The sequence below is a fragment of the Oncorhynchus kisutch genome, linkage group LG11 (genome assembly GCF_002021735.2).
Source record: "Oncorhynchus kisutch isolate 150728-3 linkage group LG11, Okis_V2, whole genome shotgun sequence".
Classification (NCBI taxonomy): domain Eukaryota; kingdom Metazoa; phylum Chordata; class Actinopteri; order Salmoniformes; family Salmonidae; genus Oncorhynchus; species Oncorhynchus kisutch.
In genome coordinates this window covers 2,678,967-2,698,392 of record NC_034184.2, presented here as the reverse complement: position 1 = coordinate 2,698,392, position 19,426 = coordinate 2,678,967, and the positions used below count along the sequence as shown (strand labels likewise).

General features: G+C 43.0%; 1 protein-coding gene across 1 annotated transcript in view; it reads right to left on the bottom strand.

Annotated features, from left to right (window-relative positions):
- Positions 1 to 11,877, bottom strand: part of LOC109900102 (forkhead box protein N2) — a 41,459-nt gene extending 29,582 nt beyond the window's left edge. Inside the window, exon 1 of the mRNA XM_020495836.2 lies at positions 11,687 to 11,877. The gene's annotated coding sequence lies outside the window, so the exon portion shown is untranslated. The remainder of the gene's footprint in view (positions 1 to 11,686) is intronic.
- Positions 11,878 to 19,426: the final 7,549 nt, after the last annotated feature.

Sequence of the window (19,426 nt, the reverse complement as noted above, 5' to 3'; positions counted from 1 at the left end):
TAGGGAGTTGCAGCGATGAGACAAGATCGAAATTGGGGAGAAGAGGGGGGGATCAAATAAAAAATATAAATTAATAAAGTAGGCTAAACTAAAGTGTTGCAGTGGAATGTGGATCTCCATTTGTCTACCGATTGTTCAGAGCACTGTTGATGTCTGACTGCTGACATTTTCATGTGATTCTACATGTAAAAATCACATCCAGCATGGCACATGTTGTCTATCCTCACCACCTGGGGACAGCCCGTCAGGAAGTCCAGGATCCAGTTGCAGAGGGAGGTGTTTAGTCCCAGGGTCCTGAGCTTAGTGATGAGCTAGGAGGAAAGGGATCGTCGACGTGTGGGAAACAGTGGGTTAACTGCCTTGCTCAGGGGCAGACAACAGATTTTTACCTTGTCAGCTCGGAAGGCACTATACTGTTGAACACTGAGCTGTAGTCTGAACAGCATTCTCACGTAGGTGTTCCTTTTGTCCAGGTGGGAAAGGGCAGTGTTGAGTGCAATAGAGATTACGTCATCTGTGGATCTGTTAGGGCAGTATGCAAGTTAGAGTGGGTCCAGGGTGTCTGGGATGATGGTGTTGATGTGAGCCATGAGCCATGACCAGCATTTCAAAGCAATTCATGACTACAGATGAGTGTTTTACGGGGCAATAGTCATTTAGACAGGTTACCTTGGCGTTCTTGGGCACAGGGACTATGGTGGTCTGCTTGAAACATGTACATATTACAGACTGGGTCAGGGAGAGGTTGAAAATGTCAGTGAAGACACTTGCCAGCTCTGGCCTTCCAAAGTACAACTCAGACTATCAGTGTTCAGCGATGGCTCTCTCTTAAGGGTCATGTGATTTAGAGTTCAGTCAGTCGGTGTGCAAACATTGCCCCAGCTAACACAGAGCTACGTGGCAGAACACTCACAAGCTGCAGAATCATGTATTAAAAGGGTAGTACTACGCAACTTTCGTAACAAATTAAAATGCATGTGCTCATTCCAGAAGATGTGGGCGAAACATGTGGAGAATTTCAGCAACGCTTGTTAATACTAGTCTATTCAAATCAATGACGTAACAGAAAAATTATTTCATCTAGAAACCCTCTCGTCTCAGCTTTTTTCTTGACATAGATTGCAATGTAATAACTTGACACCAATGTAATAATTTGACACCAATGTGAGTCGTTGTGCATTCTTTGAACATAGGCCTAAACCATTATAAACTCGGTTAAGCTATGAAAGAAACTGGATTTTTGGTGCAGGTACAGCCAACTAGCACAAAAATATTACGATATTGTCAATATTATACAGTACAATATCACGGTATGTAACTGTATCAATTTTTCCTCCATTACTAGTAAAGTCACACTAGTCTTAAATAGACAGGATCAGAGAAGCTTTCAGAAGGTACACAACGTCTGGTCCGTGGCTCTGAGCAGTGTGTGTGTGTGTGTGTCAGGAGATGAAATATGTGAGCAGCTGCAGTCATTAAAAGCAGTAACCTCCAAACAAAGGCCAGATCATATCAGCAGACAGACAAGAGCCTTGATGGGTTGATAGAGGAGGCAGCGGCAACAGACAAATTGGCTGCTTCAGTGGGATAAACCAGAAACCACCAGATATGGCCAGAGAGGAGCAGGAGAAGAGGAGAGCTTACTAACCCAAAGGGGACAACTCTCAAAGACAAGAAGGAGATATGGTCCTGACATGAATCAGGAAGACTAAAATAAAGAACCAAGACAGCACACCGCTGTTGTTTTTCTGCTCTTCTTTCACTTCCTTTAAAGCTGCAATATGTAACTTTTTGGGCTAACTGACCAAATTCACATAGAAATGTGAGTTAGACAGTAGATCTGTCTCTCTCATTGAAAGCAAGTCTAAGAAGCGTTAGATCTGTTCTATACTTCCCGTTCTTAGTTTTGTTTGTGTCATACTTTCAGTTTTGTACACCAGCTTCAAAAAGCTTAAAATACAATATTTTTGGTTATTTAAAAGATACTTCACAGCAGATTAGATACAAGGGACAATGATTCTCTATACTTCTTTTGTCTCAAACTGAAATTTGGCGAACTATTATAATTTTGCGACCAGGAAATAGCGGTGCGATTTCCACATACCGCACCTTTAAAATCACACAGCCTGAGTTGAATACAGGTTGAATTGTTTCACTTTTTCATGCAACACTGAGGTGGTGTCTACACTTGACACTTACATGGGACTTCTGCTATCCTAATACAAAGATCACATTGAAAATACGGGTCTAGACGCACAAGTCGCTTTATGGTACGATTGTGTTCAAGCATTGAGCTGACACATCAGGGGGTAGTCAGGGATGCATCGTGTGCAGATTTCTCCTCAGTCTGAACGCAATCAGGCTACCAAAAGCACATACAGTGGGTGAAATCATCAGCACTTTTCCCACAATTCTCCAGAGGCATAATAATGTTGGAGGAAATTCATTCCCAGCGTGTGAGGAACGTGTGTGCTGGCCTCAAATGCTAGCAAGCTAACTAATATTTAGAAATCCAAGAGTTAAGCTAACCCATTTGCAATCCCTTTAACATTGCCTGCTCGTTTGCGGACTGGCCAATTCCATTTGAATACGGCCCGGTAAAAGGTCATCTGGACACACATTTACATGCAGTTGCAGATGCATGACGCACTGGGAATTCCATGACCAAAACTTTAAGATCAGAATACTAAAGCTACATGAACGGTTAAGTCTAGACGGCCTGAGAAACAGTAAACAGAGTGGTGAACATCTTGCTACTGTGTCTGTCCATGAAAACCAGTCATCTGTGCCTTCATGTGATTGTGTCTTAGTAATCTTTCTTCCACTGAAGACTAATTGTTGTGTATAAACAGTTGAATTCAGAAGTTTACATATACCTTAACCAAATACATTTAAAAACTCAGTTTCACAATTCCTGACATTTAATCCTAGTAAAAAGCTCCACAATGAAATAGGGTGGGGGCTGTGCTTTGACAAAGTGGGTGGGGTTATATCCTTCCTGTTTGGCCCTGTCCGGGGGTGTCATCGGATGGGGCCACAGTGTCTCCTGACCCCTCCTGTCTCAGCCTCCAGTATTTATGCTGCAGTAGTTTATGTGTCGGGGGGCTAGGGTCAGTTTGTTATATCTGGAGTACTTCTCCTGTCCTATTCGGTGTCCTGTGTGAATTTAAGTGTGCTCTCTCTAATTCTCTCTCTCGGAGGACCGGAGCCCTAGGACCATGCCTCAGGACTACCTGGCACGATGACTCCTTGCTGTCCCCAGTCCACCTGGCTGTGCTACTGCTCCAGTTTCAACTGTTCTGCCTGTGATTATTATTATTGGACCATGCTGGTCATTTATGAACATTTGAACATCTTGGCCATGTTCTGTTATAATCTCCACCCGGCACAGCCAGAAGAGGACTGGCCAACCCACATAGCCTGGTTCCTCTCTAGGTTTCTTCCTAGGGTTTGGCCTTTCTAGGGAGTTTTTCCTAGCCACCGTGCTTCTACACCTGCATTGTTTGCTGTTTGGGGTTTTAGGCTGGGTTTCTGTACAGCACTTTGAGATATCAGCTGATGTACGAAGGGCTATATAAATTTGATTTGATTAGCACTTTTCGCACCAAAGTACGTTCGTCTCTAGGAGACAGAACGGGTCGCCTTCCTGAGCGGTATGACGGCTGTGTGGTCCCATTGTGTTTATACTTGTGTACTATTGTTTGTACAGATGAACATGGTAACTTCAGGCGTTTGGTAATTACTCCCAAGGATGAACCAGACTTGGAGGTCCACAATTTTTTTTCTGGAGTCTTGCCTGATTTCTTTTGAATTTCCCATGATGTCAAGCAAAGATGCACTGAGTTTGAAGGTAGGCCTTGAAATACATCCACAGGTACACCTCCAATTGACTCAAATTATGTCAATTGGCTTTAGAAGCTTCTGATAGGATATCTTTAGTGTATGTAAACTTCTGACTTGAGGTTGACCGATTAATCGGAATGGCCGAGTAATTAGGGCCTATTTCAAGTTTTCATAACAATCGGTAATCAGCATTTTTGGACAACGATTGTGGCCGATTACATTGCACTCCACGAGGAGACTACCTGTTACGCTAGTGCAGCAAGAAGCCAAGGTAAGTTGCTAGCTACCATTAAACTTACCTTATAAAAAACAATCAATCTTAAAATAATCACCAGTTAACCCTTTAGCCAGGGAGTCATGCTGAGACCATCAATAAACAATTACTCTACGTCCTATATGCACATCAATTACTCTACGTCCTATATGCACATCAATTACTCTACGTCCTATATGCACATCAATTACTCTACGTCCTATATGCACATCAATTACTCTACGTCTACAGTTGAAGTCGGAAGTTTGCATACACTTAGGATGGAGTCATTAAAACTAATTTTTTAACCACTCCACAAATTTCTGGTTAACAAAATTTTTTGTTTTGGCAAGTCGGTTAGGACATCTACTTTGTGCATTCCAACAATTGTCTACAGACAGACTATTTCACTTATAATTCACTGTATCACAATTCCAGTGGGTCAGAAGTAGAGGTCGACCGATTATGATTTTTCAACGCAGATACCGGTTATTGGAGGACCCAAAAAATCCGATACCGATTAATCGGACAAAATTATTATTTTTATTAATACATTTGTAATGACAATTACAACAATACCATTTGTATTTCATATACCTTTGACTATTGGATGTTCGTAAAGGCAGTAACCTTCAGTAGTATAGCTTCCGTCCTTCTCCTCGCCCCTACCTGGGCTCGAACCAGGAGCACATTGACAACAGCCACCCTCGAAGCAACGTTACCCATCGCTCCACAAAAGCCACGGCCCTTGCAGAGCAAGGGGAACAACTACTTCAAGGTCTCAGAGCGAGTGACGTCACCGATTTGAAACACTATTAGCACGCACCCCGCTAACTAGCTAGCCATTTCACATTGGTTACACCAGCCTAATCTCAGGAGTTGATAGGCTTGAAGTCATAAACAGCTCATTGCTTGAAGCACAGCAAAGAGCTGCTGGCAAATGAATGAATGCTTACGAGCCTGCTGCTGCCTAGCACCGCTCAGTTAGACTTCTGTATCAAATCATAGACTTAATTATAACATAAGACACTGAAATGCAAGCCCTAGGTCATTAATATGGTCAAATCCGGGAACTATCATTTCGAAAACAAAAAGGTTAATTCTTTCAGTGAAATACGGAACCGTTCCGTATTTTATCAAACGGATGGCATCCCTAAGTCTAAATTTTGCTGTTACATTGCACAACCTTCAATGTTAAGTAGCGTCCCACCTGGCCAACATCCGGTGAAATTGCAGAGCGCAAATCTCAAATGACAGAAATATAAATATTTAACATTCATGAAAATACATGTATTATACATCAAACTAAAGCTTAACTTCTTGTTAAAAAGGCTTTATGGCGAAAGCACGCCATGTGCTTATCTGAGGACAGCACCCCGCATACAAAAAACATGAAACATTTTTCAACCAGGCAGGTGTGACACGAAAGTCAGAAATAGCGGTATAATAAATGCCTTACCTTTGATCTTCTTCTGTTGGCACTCCAAAAGGTCTCAGTTACATCACAAATTGTCCTTTTGTTCGACAATGTCCTTCTTTATATCCATAAAAACTCAGTTTAGCTGGCGCGGTTCATTCAATAGTCCACCGGTTTCCCTCCTTCAAAATGAATCCCAAACGTTACCAATAAACTTATCCAAACAAGTCAAACAATGTTTATAATCAAGCCTCAGGTACCCTAATACGTAAATTAACTATAAAATGTAAGACGGATAATAGTATGTTCATTACCTGGAGATAAATAACAAAGAATGCACTTCCACCCACGCGCATGGAAACACTATAGCCAAAATGGGAGCCACTTAGAAAAACGACAACCTCTAGCTCCATTTTCCCAAAAACCAGCCTGAAACTCTTTCTAAAGACTGTTGACATCTAGTGGAAGCCCTAGGAACTGCAATCTGGGAGGACCTCTCATAATAATTTTAACAGTGTTATAAACTTTAGTGTTTTCTATCCAAATCTACCAATTATATGCATATCCCAGCTACTGGGCCTGAATAACAGGCAGTTTACTCTGGGCACGCTTTTCATCCGGACGTAAAAATACTGCCCACTACCCAAGAGAGGTTAAAATAAATGAATTTTAGCAGGCAATATTAACTAAATATGCAGGCTCAAAAATATATACTTGTGTATTGATTTTAAAGAAAGGCATTGATGTTTATGGCAAGGTATACATTGGTGCAACGACAGTGCTCTTTTCGAGAATGTGTTTGTTAAATCTTCACACGTTTGGAGAAGTAGGCTGTGATTCGATGAGAAATTAACCGGCACCACATCGATTATATGCAACGCAGGAGAAGCTAGATAACTACACGTGGTTGATGATATTACTAGTTTAATTACAAAAATAAACCAACCAACCACGCATAGAGAACACAATGTTTGAAGGTCATTGTTAAATCACAGACCTTTTCAAGACTGGCTGTTGATCAGACTGGTACTTTAGTTAACTACATGAACGGCACAAAACTCACCCGTTTTTGTTCCTACAGGCAGTGTGTTTTCTAATTCTAACACCATCTCAAACCCCAAACGCTACTATAGAATGTTCAGATAGGCCCAGTCGCTACACACATCATCAGACCACCAGTTATTTTCACACCTTGAGTGTTAATTGGGTATAAAGGGTGTTGAGTGCAGCACCTTAGCACACCGGAGTCAATAGAATAATAGGAGTGACAGAGGTTAGTTAACTATTTCGGTCTCCATAACAGACTTCCAGATATGTCAACTTATTTAAGGACTGCTGCTAATCCTGATGGCCTCCATTAAACAGCCCCAGCTAAAACACAATCCCCTACACAGACCACAACTATAGTTCTGAAGAGGTATAGGCTAACCTTTCATCATTCTGGGTCGAAGTCCATCACACTGATAACATGGCATTGTTGTTAACGTAATAGGGAATGCTTTGTATTCACAGACTGGTAGGCCTTAAAGTAACAGACATACAAGCCTTATAAGTCCTTAATTAACACTAATGCATGTGAAGAACATGCAATCTAACAGTATTTACTTCTTGGAAAGCGGAATAACTGGCATATTACCATGTGAAACATGTTTATGATAGAACTATCGCCTATAGGCAAGGCATGATGAATGCATTAAGAGTAACAAAGCACCTATAGCCTCCTACATGTCTCAGAACCATTAGTGTTCCATTCCCTAGTCTCCAGAGTGAGATGGATAATGTCAGTCTGGTACACTTCAACATGTCCCAGAGGACAAGGACAGAATATTCACCAAAATTGAAGCACCGGGCTCTTTCTATTGCACTTCTTGATTAAAATGGCATGTCTTCTTTCACTGTGGAATATGGTTAGTGTGTTGTTGTCAACATAGTGCTGAGTGCAAATAAAGGGGTGGGGGGGGATTTCGATTCTAGAATCTAATGCCGGCGATTGAAATAACCTTATTATGTTGAGCAGTCAAGATGATCAACAACACATACACCCCTACACGCACGCACACACACACTTGTGACAATCTTTCCACCACGTGCCTGTGCTGAGAGATAGCCATTACATAGCAGGGTTAGCAGCAGCATTACTAGGGTTATGAGCAGGGCATATTTATAGTCATGAATGCCATGAAAGAGAGAACGTCTCAAACTACTTCAGGCAGCTAAGATACTTAGAAGAAGTATGTATACTCGTGTACATTATGGTACATACATTTCTTTCCTTTGCAAATGCACAGGGTAGAAACATTTTTAACAGCATATGGTTCCAAGAAAACCAATCATGTACAGTGTGCTCACACACAAACACACGATGGGCCTGAATTCCTGGCAGTAAACTAATGACAGGTTGATCACTTCTGTTTCCCTACTTTTGTCTCAGGCCTGTTTATCTGTGGCACATTTGTCAGCAAACAGCATCTGTTTGACAAAACAGGAACACTGCCCCTCCCCACCCTAATCTCACACACGCACTTGCCTGCATAACAAGACAACTACAGTAGGCAACACGTTTCAATCCAAATCATCATCCTGTTTTGTAAGAGAAAGGGGGAGACATGATCACACAGACACGAGAGGGGATATTATTATTGTATGTTATCACACCAACTGCCACACCTATGGAGAACAAAAAATGTTGAATTGGCCACCAACAGTCAGACAATCTTGTGATAATTTCATGGATTTAGTGTAGCAGTCATTCTCAGAAAACAGGCAGCTAACCCACTGTTCCCAGGCCATCATTGAAAATAAGAATTTGTTCTTAACTGACTTGCCTAGTTAAATAAAGGTCAAATTAAATTTAAAAATAATCTCAAGAATCAACTTTTACAAAATGCCCTCTGGAATCTCTGAGATTAGGATATGTACTTATCTATTTCATAAATATTATGTTTTGCTGTCAGATATTACGCATTTTAAAAACATTCAAAATTTCATTACCATAAATCCCCAAAAGTTACAAATTAATATTTAAATGTTTTTTAAACAACGCTACCCTAATGAAAAGGCCTGGGTCAAACATAACGCCGAAAACAAAAAAATATTTCAAATGAAGTTATCAATAATAATACAATTTTTAAAAAATTGGACTTTTCCACAATTTAAGCCGTTTGATAATGAGAAGGCCAAGGGGGTGTTTGAGAATAGAACCTCATTCTGAAGGCATCTAAGGACTACTCATCTAGATGATGATGGGTAAATAAAACGTTATTTAAAAGCAGACAAGTTTTTACAGGAACTTGAAAAAGTGTTACGTAATGAGACATGTCCACAGACACAGTGTTAGTGCGTACTCCATACTATAACTTTGGGGTGAAAATGTACCATTTAAAATATGGCACTTGCCCAAAAATGTGACACCTTAGTCCTCAGAATGATGGTTGATTTTTGCTGTTAAATCATAGTTTTATAACTCAATTTGCTACAGACATTTTAAAACTGGTTTCATCAACCGTTGAGGTCAAGCACAAGGCAGTGTCCCCCTCACAAATTCAGAGTCCCCCTGTCGAAATAAAGGAAACACTTCAGGAAATGAGGGATACAAAGTGTATTGGAAGCAGGTGCTTCCACACAGGTGTGGTTCCTGGGTTAATTAAGCAATTAACATCCCACCATGCTTAGGTTCATGTATAAAAATGCCCAGTTGGCCATTATTCTGGATACCATGGTAGACGAGATCTCAGTGACTTTGAAATAGTGGTCTCAAAGGAGCATAGGGGGTTTAAAGTGTGTGTGTAAGTGTCTCAATCACCAGATCTCAATTGAACACTTAAGGTTGTTTCTAGAGTGGCGACTGAGACAGCGTTTTCCACCACCATCAACAAAACATCCAATAATGGAATTTATTGTGGAAGAATGGTGTCACATCCCTCCAATAGAGACCCAGATACTTCTAGAATCTATGCCAGGGATCGGCAACATGGACAGGGTTGTGGGCCACAAAATGTGAACTCATAAGGAGGCTCGCAGATCAGCTACGCACAACCATTCTCACACATGCAGTCAGAGCCAGCCCTAGCCTTTGGGGGGCCATCAGCAACATTTTGTTGGGGGCCCTAAGCAACATTTTGTGGATATGCTATGTATATGCTAAAAGAAAATCAATCATTTACCAATCTACTTTTTTTTAGCTGACATGGCTAATTGAGTGACTGATAAGAAAATAAATACTGATGGATAACCAAATATAGAAATGTCACCTTGTGTATTCTACTATTATAACTCTCAACAATAAGGTGAGACCCAGACTAAGTTCCCAAAAATGTGTGCGCAGCAAAATTCCAGGAAATGCCAATAAATTCCCAGAATTCCTGGTTGGAGGATTACAGAATTTGTTTTAAGTTCCCGGAATTTTGCAACTCGCAGCCCCAGTGTGTATATATATATATTTGGGGGGGGGGGGGGGGGGGGGCAGTTGCCCATCCCTGATCTATGCCAAGGCGCATTGAAGATGTGCTGGATGCTCGTGGTGGCCCAATGCCCGACCTCCTGCGTTATGACATTACCCAGTATTTACATCCGACATGTATGTTTTTGCTAGAAGTCACATTCTGATTAACTTCCAGTGTAATGAGAGCGGCTTTATCGCAATGCTAAGTCATACCGGCTGAATTTCTGCCTGCTTTAATGGAAATAGCTCAGATACACATGAAATGACACCAAAACAACGGTCCAAATCTTTCCTTTAAAACACCACGTTGGTGTTCCCTTTATTTTGGCAGTTACCTGTAGCTACTCCAAAGGCAATTTGACACTAAACCCATTGAATGTCCAGGGATGTGCTGATATGTTCCAATATATGACGAGGGTCTTCTTCAGAGTTGCTGTGTCTTCCATCATCAGTGAGCTGTGTCGCTGTCCCATAATGCATTGTCAAAGACCAGGCTCCATTTCAACTGACAAAATTGCAACGTGGGACAATCTGCATGTGAGTGATTGAGGATTTGACTCAACGTCCATCCAGATATATATTGCATTGAGTGCAGGCCAACTCATGGGACATTAGAGGCTGAGCGGAAGAAATTAAAGGTTAGCAACCAATCTGTCGCTTGATCAGCTCTTCGATATCCCCTGGACCACGTGTCATGGGAAATTTCACTCAATGAGGAATCAATAACAAAAATAATTCACTCATTTCACACACAAAAAAAGAAGTTATCAAAGCGACTATCGCTGTTTGATAGACCGACAACACCGCAAATGGGCTACAGAGTCAAACATGGTAACACCCCCTGCTACTGTCGCCCAACAAAATTGCCCTACATTTTCTCCTCAAATGAAAAAGCGTTCTTGCATTAACAAATCAACAACTAAGGTTTAAAATACTATTTCAGATTACTCCATGCTGCAAATTACACAGATGGCATGACCTCATTTAATACATGAAATAAGTTCAGGCAGTTATCGATGTGGTGTCTGACAAATGGTTGAACTTGCAGGCAGACTCGTGTCATGACTCATGGCAATCTAACGTCGAATGAAACCGGGGAGTAAACATAACACATTCAAGAAACGACAACGGTACGTGTTCATAGAATGACTGCATGCGAAAACGTGCCATTTGATATGACCCTTAAAACTGTTAGGAAAGTAGCGAAGCTACTTCCACCGTCGCTACACATTGTTGTAATTGATATATACGTCTGTAAAGGTGTTTAATGCATGCTCAAATCGGAATAAAAACATTGGACGGTCAATTGTATCTTGTTGGCTACTGCTCGGTCACAAAAGAAGTTTGCTACAGTTAGCTCGATAGCTAATGCCACATGGAAGACAAGACGCCAAAACAACTTCTTAGCACAAGGTAGCTCTAGTATAGTATATATTGTAGAGTTGAGAAACTCAAGTAAAAAAATATTAAAACATATACTAAATAATTGAAACGTTTCCATATAACATTGTTTATGTAGCTTACCATAACGCAAAGCTAGAGATCGGATAACAAATGGGGGAAGTAACGTTACATGTTTGTCCGCTATAGAACTGCCATGCTGGCTGCTCGAGCTATCAGTTACTGCTCTCATTTACTTCGCGCTGCCTTTCACCGGCCATTGGAAAACACAACGCATTCCGTGATATCTCACACCATGAAATGAAATAAGCATATCTTTTCAACTACTTACAATCATGCACGCGGTTCCTGTAAAATAGCAGTGTGGCTGGAATCGTGTGTTCAGGTGTCTCTCAGTTTCTCACAGTGTCGGAGATCACATCCGCAGCTGCTTCCTCATACACGCAACGCGCAGATCACGCCGCACAGCAACGCTACCAAACCCCTCTCCGTTGCCAAGGCAACAAACCCACTTCAGCCAATCATAACCCCTCCCTTCCATACCCCCTGGCATCTGGCCGCAGCGCGGAAGAACAGCGTTGATTTGTGCGCGCGGTCGCCGCTACACAATTTGTATTTATTTTTTATTCACAGGAGTTCATTATGTAGCCTAACTAGAATATGGCGTATTGTAAACGCAATTAAATTATATTGAACAAGCGCACAGTACCATTGTTTTATGTCTCCAAATAATACAGTTAATTCCAACTGTTAGAATAAACTGCACAGCATTTGGTGGTGAAAGTGGGGATTAACGGGAAAGAAAAGGCATCTGCTTCACTTTGGCGGGGGAGTCCAGCCAGAGGCCTCATGCCCATAGGGGAAACAGGGGCATGTGCCCCTTCAGAATTGTCCTTTTTTTGAAAAATGTTTTTTTCTGCAATATGACTAGACACCTTGCAATTTTATGAAGTTAGCTCAGATAGGTTCCCAACATCATAACTAGCTACCAAGAAGCCTTTTCAGGCTGTCAATCAAGTAAGAGTAGTTAACTTGTCTAACTATCTTAGCTGACATGCCTGTTGGCCAGGTTTGTAGACTTCAGAAAAGCAAGCAATAACTAAATGTACTGAATAAGACTCACATTCCTTTTAATCTTTTACCCAAATTTGAGCAGAGAAACATATTTTGTTTCTTTAAAAAAAGAAGCAGGAGGATCGGACAGTTGAAGAGGTATACTTAGATATGCAGATAAATATACTTTTTTATTTTTACATAGAATTAAGTATAATGATTATGTCTCTAGGTTGCAGGAAAAAGGTGTTATAAAAAAATGCAAAATACGCCAATTTATGGTCAGAAGACCGAGCCCCCCCTCTGGACAACCCCCCAGCCATCCTCACGTAATGTGCCCCCTCGGGTTTTTGGGATGCATGGTGCCCCTACGCTTGACATATTTGCACAGTATTACACAGTCATGTAGACCCACAGTATAATGGCAAGGGATGCATTATATGTATTCTTGAGTAGAGCCTATTGATCATTTGAGAGCCTATGGGCCACAGTGCAACTCCATGGGCTCTCTAAGCATCACAGTTTACACCAAACTGTAACTCTCACATCAGAGTATGATAGCTGACTCACTTTAGACCTCCTCCTCTGTCCTCCTCTGTCCTCGTCCTACCGCTCCTCTGTCCTCCTACTCTGTCCTGCTCCTCTGTCCTCCTCCTCCCACTCCTCTGTCCTCCTCCCGCTCCTCTGTCCTCCTACTCTGTCCTCCTCCTCCTGCTCCTTTGTCCTCCTCCTCCCACTCCTCTGTCCTCCTCCTCCCACTCCTCTGTCCTCCTCCCGCTCCCCTGTCCTCCTTCTCTGTCCTCCTCCTCCCGCTCCTCTGTCCTCCTCCCGCTCCTCTGTCCTCCTACTCTGTCCTCCTCCTCCTGCTCCTTTGTCCTCCTCCTCCCACTCCTCTGTCCTCCTCCTGTTCCTCTGTCCTCCTCCTCCCGCTCCTCTGTCCTCCTGCTCCTCTGTCCTCCTTCACTATCTTTCACTCCTCTGTCCCCCTTCTCTGTCCTCCTTCTCCCGCTCCTCTGTTCTTCTCCTCTGTCCTCCCCCTCCCCTCCTTCTCTGCCCTCCTTCTCTGTTCACCTCGTTCCTGTTTTTTCAGAACGTCCCTCAGAGATATAACTTTGAAAAGCTACTAAAGTAATCTAATTTACTGCTGTAGCCTACAAAGGTTATTCTTTCAAAATGTTGGGTTCAAGTGAAATCATTTCTCTATTACCTTGTAATTAATTACCGACCCTTTTGTTCACTTCGAAATGTCATAGTCTTCCTACACCATTCTTCTGTTTGGAATGTTGTAGTAGACCAAATTTACAATGCTTTTGCATCTTCCTTCTAGTGGAAACAGAAACACACCCTGTTCTGCTTCATGTCCTTCAGTTAGTTCAACTGGACAAACAGGAACTTCTGTGAATGGGTGGTGTGCTACAGCCAAGCGGGAGTCAATGAAACCAGCAATTTAGGGTTAAACAGAAACCAGCCATTAGAGGGTTAAACAGAAACCAGCCATTAGAGGGTTAAACAGAAACCGGCCACTAGAGGGTTAAACAGAAACCAGCAATTAGACTGGGGTTAAACAGAAACCAGCAATTAGACGGGGGTTAAACAGAAACCAGCCATTAGAGGGTTAAACATAAGTCAGCCATTAGAGAGTTAAACAGAAACCAGCCATTAGAGGGTTAAACAGAAACCAGCAATTAGAGGGCTAAACAGAAACCAGCCATTAGAGGGTTAAACAGAAACCAGCCATTAGAGAGTTAAACAGAAACCAGCCATTAGAGAGTTAAACAGAAACCAGCCATTAGAGGGTTAAACATAAACCAGCCATTAGAGGGTTAAACAGAAACCAGCCATTAGAGAGTTAAACAGAAACCAGCCATTAGAGGGTTAAACAGAAACCAGCAATTAGACGGGGGTTAAACAGAAACCAGCCATTAGAGGGTTAAACATAAGTCAGCCATTAGAGAGTTAAACAGAAACCAGCCATTAGAGGGTTAAACAGAAACCAGCCATTAGAGGGTTAAACAGAAACCAGCCATTAGAGGGTTAAACAGAAACCAGCCATTAGAGGGTTAAACAGAAACCAGCAATTAGAGGGTTAAACAGAAACCAGCCATTAGAGGGTTAAACAGAAACCAGCCATTAGAGGGCTAAACAGAAACCAGCCATTAGAGGGTTAAACAGAAACCAGCCATTAGAGAGTTAAACAGAAACCAGCCATTAGAGGGTTAAACATAAACCAGCCATTAGAGGGTTAAACAGAAACCAGCCATTAGAGGGTTAAACAGAAACCAGCCATTAGAGGGTTAAACAGAAACCAGCCATTAGAGGATTAAACAGAAACCTGCCATTAGAGGGTTAAACAGAAACCAGCCATTAGAGGGTTAAACATAATGGATCTAACCAATTTACTTTTCATGTTTTGTTGTTGTTTTTCTGGGTATTGAGGCTTGAAAGAAAAAAAGAAAAATCTGATGTGGTCCTCTCTTAAATCTTTGATTAGAAGTCACAGTTTGGAGTTTTCCTCATTCACTGGTTTTCTTTCTGAAGCTGCCTTTTCTGTTCTTTTTTCCCCAGCGCAATTCACCATGGCAACTGTTAGTGACTGGGTCATATGGCCTATCTCGTGCTTGGAGAATAGGAAAGGATGGACAGATGATGCAGGCATCTGTCTGTCGGTTTCTGGTTTATTGGTTAAAAGTAATTTGTTGGAGTGGAATGAACCATCCCAAAAATTGCCCATTTGAATACAAAAACCCTACAAACACTTTAAGGCACGTGTGTCAAACACATTCCACGGCAGGTTGAGTGTCTGTGGGTTTTCGCTCTACCCTTGTACTTTATTGATGAATTAAGGTCATTAATTAGTAAGCAACTCCCCTCACCTGATTGTCTCGGTCTTAATCGAAAGAAAAAACAAAAACTCACAGACACTCGGCCCTCCATGGAATGAGTTTGACACCCCTGGTTAAATTTGATCTACAGTATGTGTTTTTGTAAACCACATTCAATCTAGAGAGAATGACCAAGGCCCATTTTATTTCTCTTGAATAAATGTTTTGTGTCTGCGGCTCTGATGGTTATAATTCCCACCAACGTAGCTCTGATGGTTATAATTCCCACCAATGTAGCTCTGATGGTCATAATTCCCACCAACGTACCTCTGATGGTCATAATTCCCAACAACGTAGTTCTGATGAATCCTAACTCCCACCAATGTAGCTCTGATGGTCATAATTCCCACCAAAGTAGCTCTGATGGTCATAATTCCCACCAACATAGTTCTGGTGAATCATAATTCCCACCAACGTAGCTCTGACGGTCATAATTCCCACCAACGGAGCTCTGATGGTTATAATTCCCACCAAGGTAGCTCTGACGGTCATAATTCCCACCAATGTAGCTCTGATGGGTATAATTCCCACCAAGGTAGCTCTGATGGTCATAGTTCCAAACATCGTAGGTCTGATGGTCATAATTCCCACCAACGTAGTTCTGATGGTTATAATTCCCACCAACGAAGCTCTGATGGTTATAATTCCCACCAACGTAGCTTTGATGATCATAATTCCCACCAACCTATCTCTGATGGTCATAATTCCCACCAACGTAGCTCTGATGGTTATAGTTCCAAACATCGTAGGTCTGATGGTCATGATTCCCAACAACGTAGTTCTGATGAATCCTAATTCCCACCAATGTAGCTCTGATGGTTATAATTCCCACCAACCTATCTCTGATGGTCATAATTCACACCAACGTAGCTCTGATGAATCATAATTCTCACCAAGGTAGATCTGATGGTTATAATTCCCACCAACGGAGCTCTGACGGTCATAATTCCCACCAACGTAGTTCTGGTGAATCATAATTCCCACCAACGTAGCTCTGACGGTCATAATTCCCACCAATGTAGCTCTGATGGTTATAGTTCCAAACATCGTAGGTCTGATGGTCATGATTCCCAACAACGTAGTTCTGATGAATCCTAATTCCCACCAATGTAGCTCTGATGGTTATAATTCCCACCAACCTATCTCTGATGGTCATAATTCACACCAACGTAGCTCTGATGAATCATAATTCTCACCAAGGTAGATCTGATGGTTATAATTCCCACCAACGGAGCTCTGACGGTCATAATTCCCTCCAACGTAGCTCTGATGGTCATAATTTCCATTCATTATTCATACTCTACATGGTTTATTTATTGTCCCTGAATGTTTATTGTCACTGAATGTTGATGTGAGTGAATGCACATGGTGTTTGTATGCTCTAACACAGACCTAGCCGAGATAAAGAGGAACAATATATATTGAGAATGGTATTTATGGTATCTTCCCTTGCCAGTCTCCCTACTAGATAGATTTGTCATACCATTTGAGAGCATATGAGAGGGAGAGCGTTATGATTTACGACCAACGTCAAAATAAAATCCTTGACTTCATTCTCTTACTCTACTGTCTGTACGTTGCCTTGGCTCAGGTTGACGTGACGTTATTTCAATTAAAGAGTTATCCATACAGCCAGAAGCAGAGGTCAGCCTATAGCCGACTCACTCTGCTCCATCTTTATTCTACTCTCCTTCCTGTATCACTCCTTCCCCTCCTTCCCTCCCTGTATCACTCCTTTCCCTCCTTTCCTCCCTGTATCACTCCTTCCTCTCCTCCCCACCTTGTATCACTCCTTCCTCTCCTCCCCACCCTGTATCACTCCTTACCCTCCTTCCCTCCCCATATCACTCTTTCCTCTCCTTTCTTCCCTGTATCACTCCTTCCCCTCCTTCCCTCCCTGTATTACTCCTTCCCCTCATTTCCTCCCTGTATCACTCCTTCCCCTCATGTATCACTCCTTCCTGTCCTTCCCTCCATGTATCACTCCTTCCTCTCCTCCCCACCCTGTATCACTCCTTACCCTCCATGTATCAGTCCTTCCCTCCTTCCCTCCCTGTATAATTACTTCTTCTCCTTCCCTCCCTGTATCACTCCTTCCTCTCCTTCCCTCCATGTATCACTCCTTCCTCTCCTTCCCTCCATGTATCACTCCTTCTTCTCCTTCCCTCCATGTATCACTCCTTCTCCTCCTTCCCTCCCTGTATCACTCCTTCTTCTCCTTCCCTCCATGTATCACTCCTTCCTCTCCTTCCCTTCATGTATCACTCCTTCTTCTCCTTTGCTCCATGTATCTCTCCTTCTTCTCCTTCCCTCCCTGTATCACTCCTTCTCCTTCCCTCCATGTATCACTCCTTCTTCTCCTTCCCTCCCTGTATCACTCCTTCTTCTCCATGTATCACTCCTTCCTCTCCTTCCCTACCTGTATCACTCCATCCTCTCCTTCCCTCCCTGTATCACTCCTTCCCCCATGTATCACTCCTTCCTCTCCTTCCCTCCCTGTATCACTCCTTCCTCTCCTGCCCACCCTGTATCACTCCTTCCCCTCCTTCCCTCCCTGTATCACTCCTTCCCCTCCTTCCCTCCCTGTATCATTCCTTCCCCTCCTTCCCTCCCTGTATCATTCCTTCCCCTCCTTCCCTCCATGTTTCACTCCTTCCCTTCCTTCCATCCATGTATCACTCCTTCCTCTCCTTCCCTCCCTGTATCACTCCTTTCCCTCCTTTCCTCCCTGTATCACTCCTTCCTCTCCTCCCCACCTTGTATCACTCCTTCCTCTCCTCCCCACCCTGTATCACTCCTTACCCTCCTTCCCTCCCCATATCACTCCTTCCTCTCCTTCCCTCCCTGTATCACTCCTTCCCCTCCTTCCCTCCCTGTATCACTCCTTCCTCTCCTTTCCTCCCTGTATCACTCCTTCCCCTCCTTCCCTCCATGTATCACTCCTTCCCCTACTTCCCTCCCTGTATTACCACATCCTCTCCTTCCCTCCCTGTATCACTCCTTTCCCTCCTTCCCTCCCTGTATCACTCCTTCCCCTCCTTTCCTCCCTGTATCACTCCTTCTTCTCCTTCCCTCCATGTATCACTCCTTCCTCTCTTTCCCTCCATGTATCACTCCTACTTCTCCTTCCCTCCCTCTATCACTCCTTCTTCTCCTTCCCTCCATGTATCACTCCTTCCTATCCTTCCCTTCATGTATCACTCCTTCTTCTCCTTCCCTCCATGTATCACTCCTTCCTATCCTTCCCTTCATGTATCACTCCTTCTTCTCCTTCCCTCCCTGTATCACTCCTTCCCCTCCTTCCCTCCTTCTATCACTCCTTCTTCTCCTTCCCTCCATGTATCACTCCTTCCTATCCTTCCCTTCGTGTATCACTCCTTCTTCTCCTTCCCTCCCTGTATCACTCCTTCCCCTCCTTCCCTCCCTCTATCACTCCTTCTTCTCCTTCCCTCCATGTATCACTCCTTCCTATCCTTCCCTTCATGTATCACTCCTTCTTCTCCTTCCCTCCCTGTATCACTCCTTCCCCTCCTTCCATCCATGTATAACTCTTTCCTCTCCTTCCCTCCATGTATCAATCCTTCCCCTCCTTCCCTCCCTGTGTCATTCCTTCCCCTCCTTCCCTCCCTGTGTCACTCCTTCCCTCTCCTTCCCTCCCTGTATCACTCCTTCCTCTCCTTCCCTCCATGTATCACTCCTTCCCCTCCTTCCCTCCCTGTATCACTCCTTCCTCTCCTTCCTTCCATGTATCACTCCTTTCCCTCCTTCCCTCCATGTATCACTCCTTCCTCTCCTTCCCTCCATGTATCACTCCTTCCTCTTCTTCACTCCATGTATCACTCCTTCCTCTCCTTCCCTCCATGTATCACTCCTTCTCCTCCTTTTCTAGCTGGATGATGAATTTACAAATGCAGCAAAAGGGAGAGGAAAACAAGATATAGCAATCACCAGGGCAACAGAGCTGATTGAGAATGCCTTGAAAAGACATGGCCATTAGTCTTTGTGTCTGCTAATCTGATTTTAAAGCTGTTACTACAATCTACAGCATTATGCCCCAGCGACCACTGACAGCGGTGGGTCCAGGGCGGAGGGCATGACACATACAATATCACTGACAGGGATGGGTCCAGAGACCT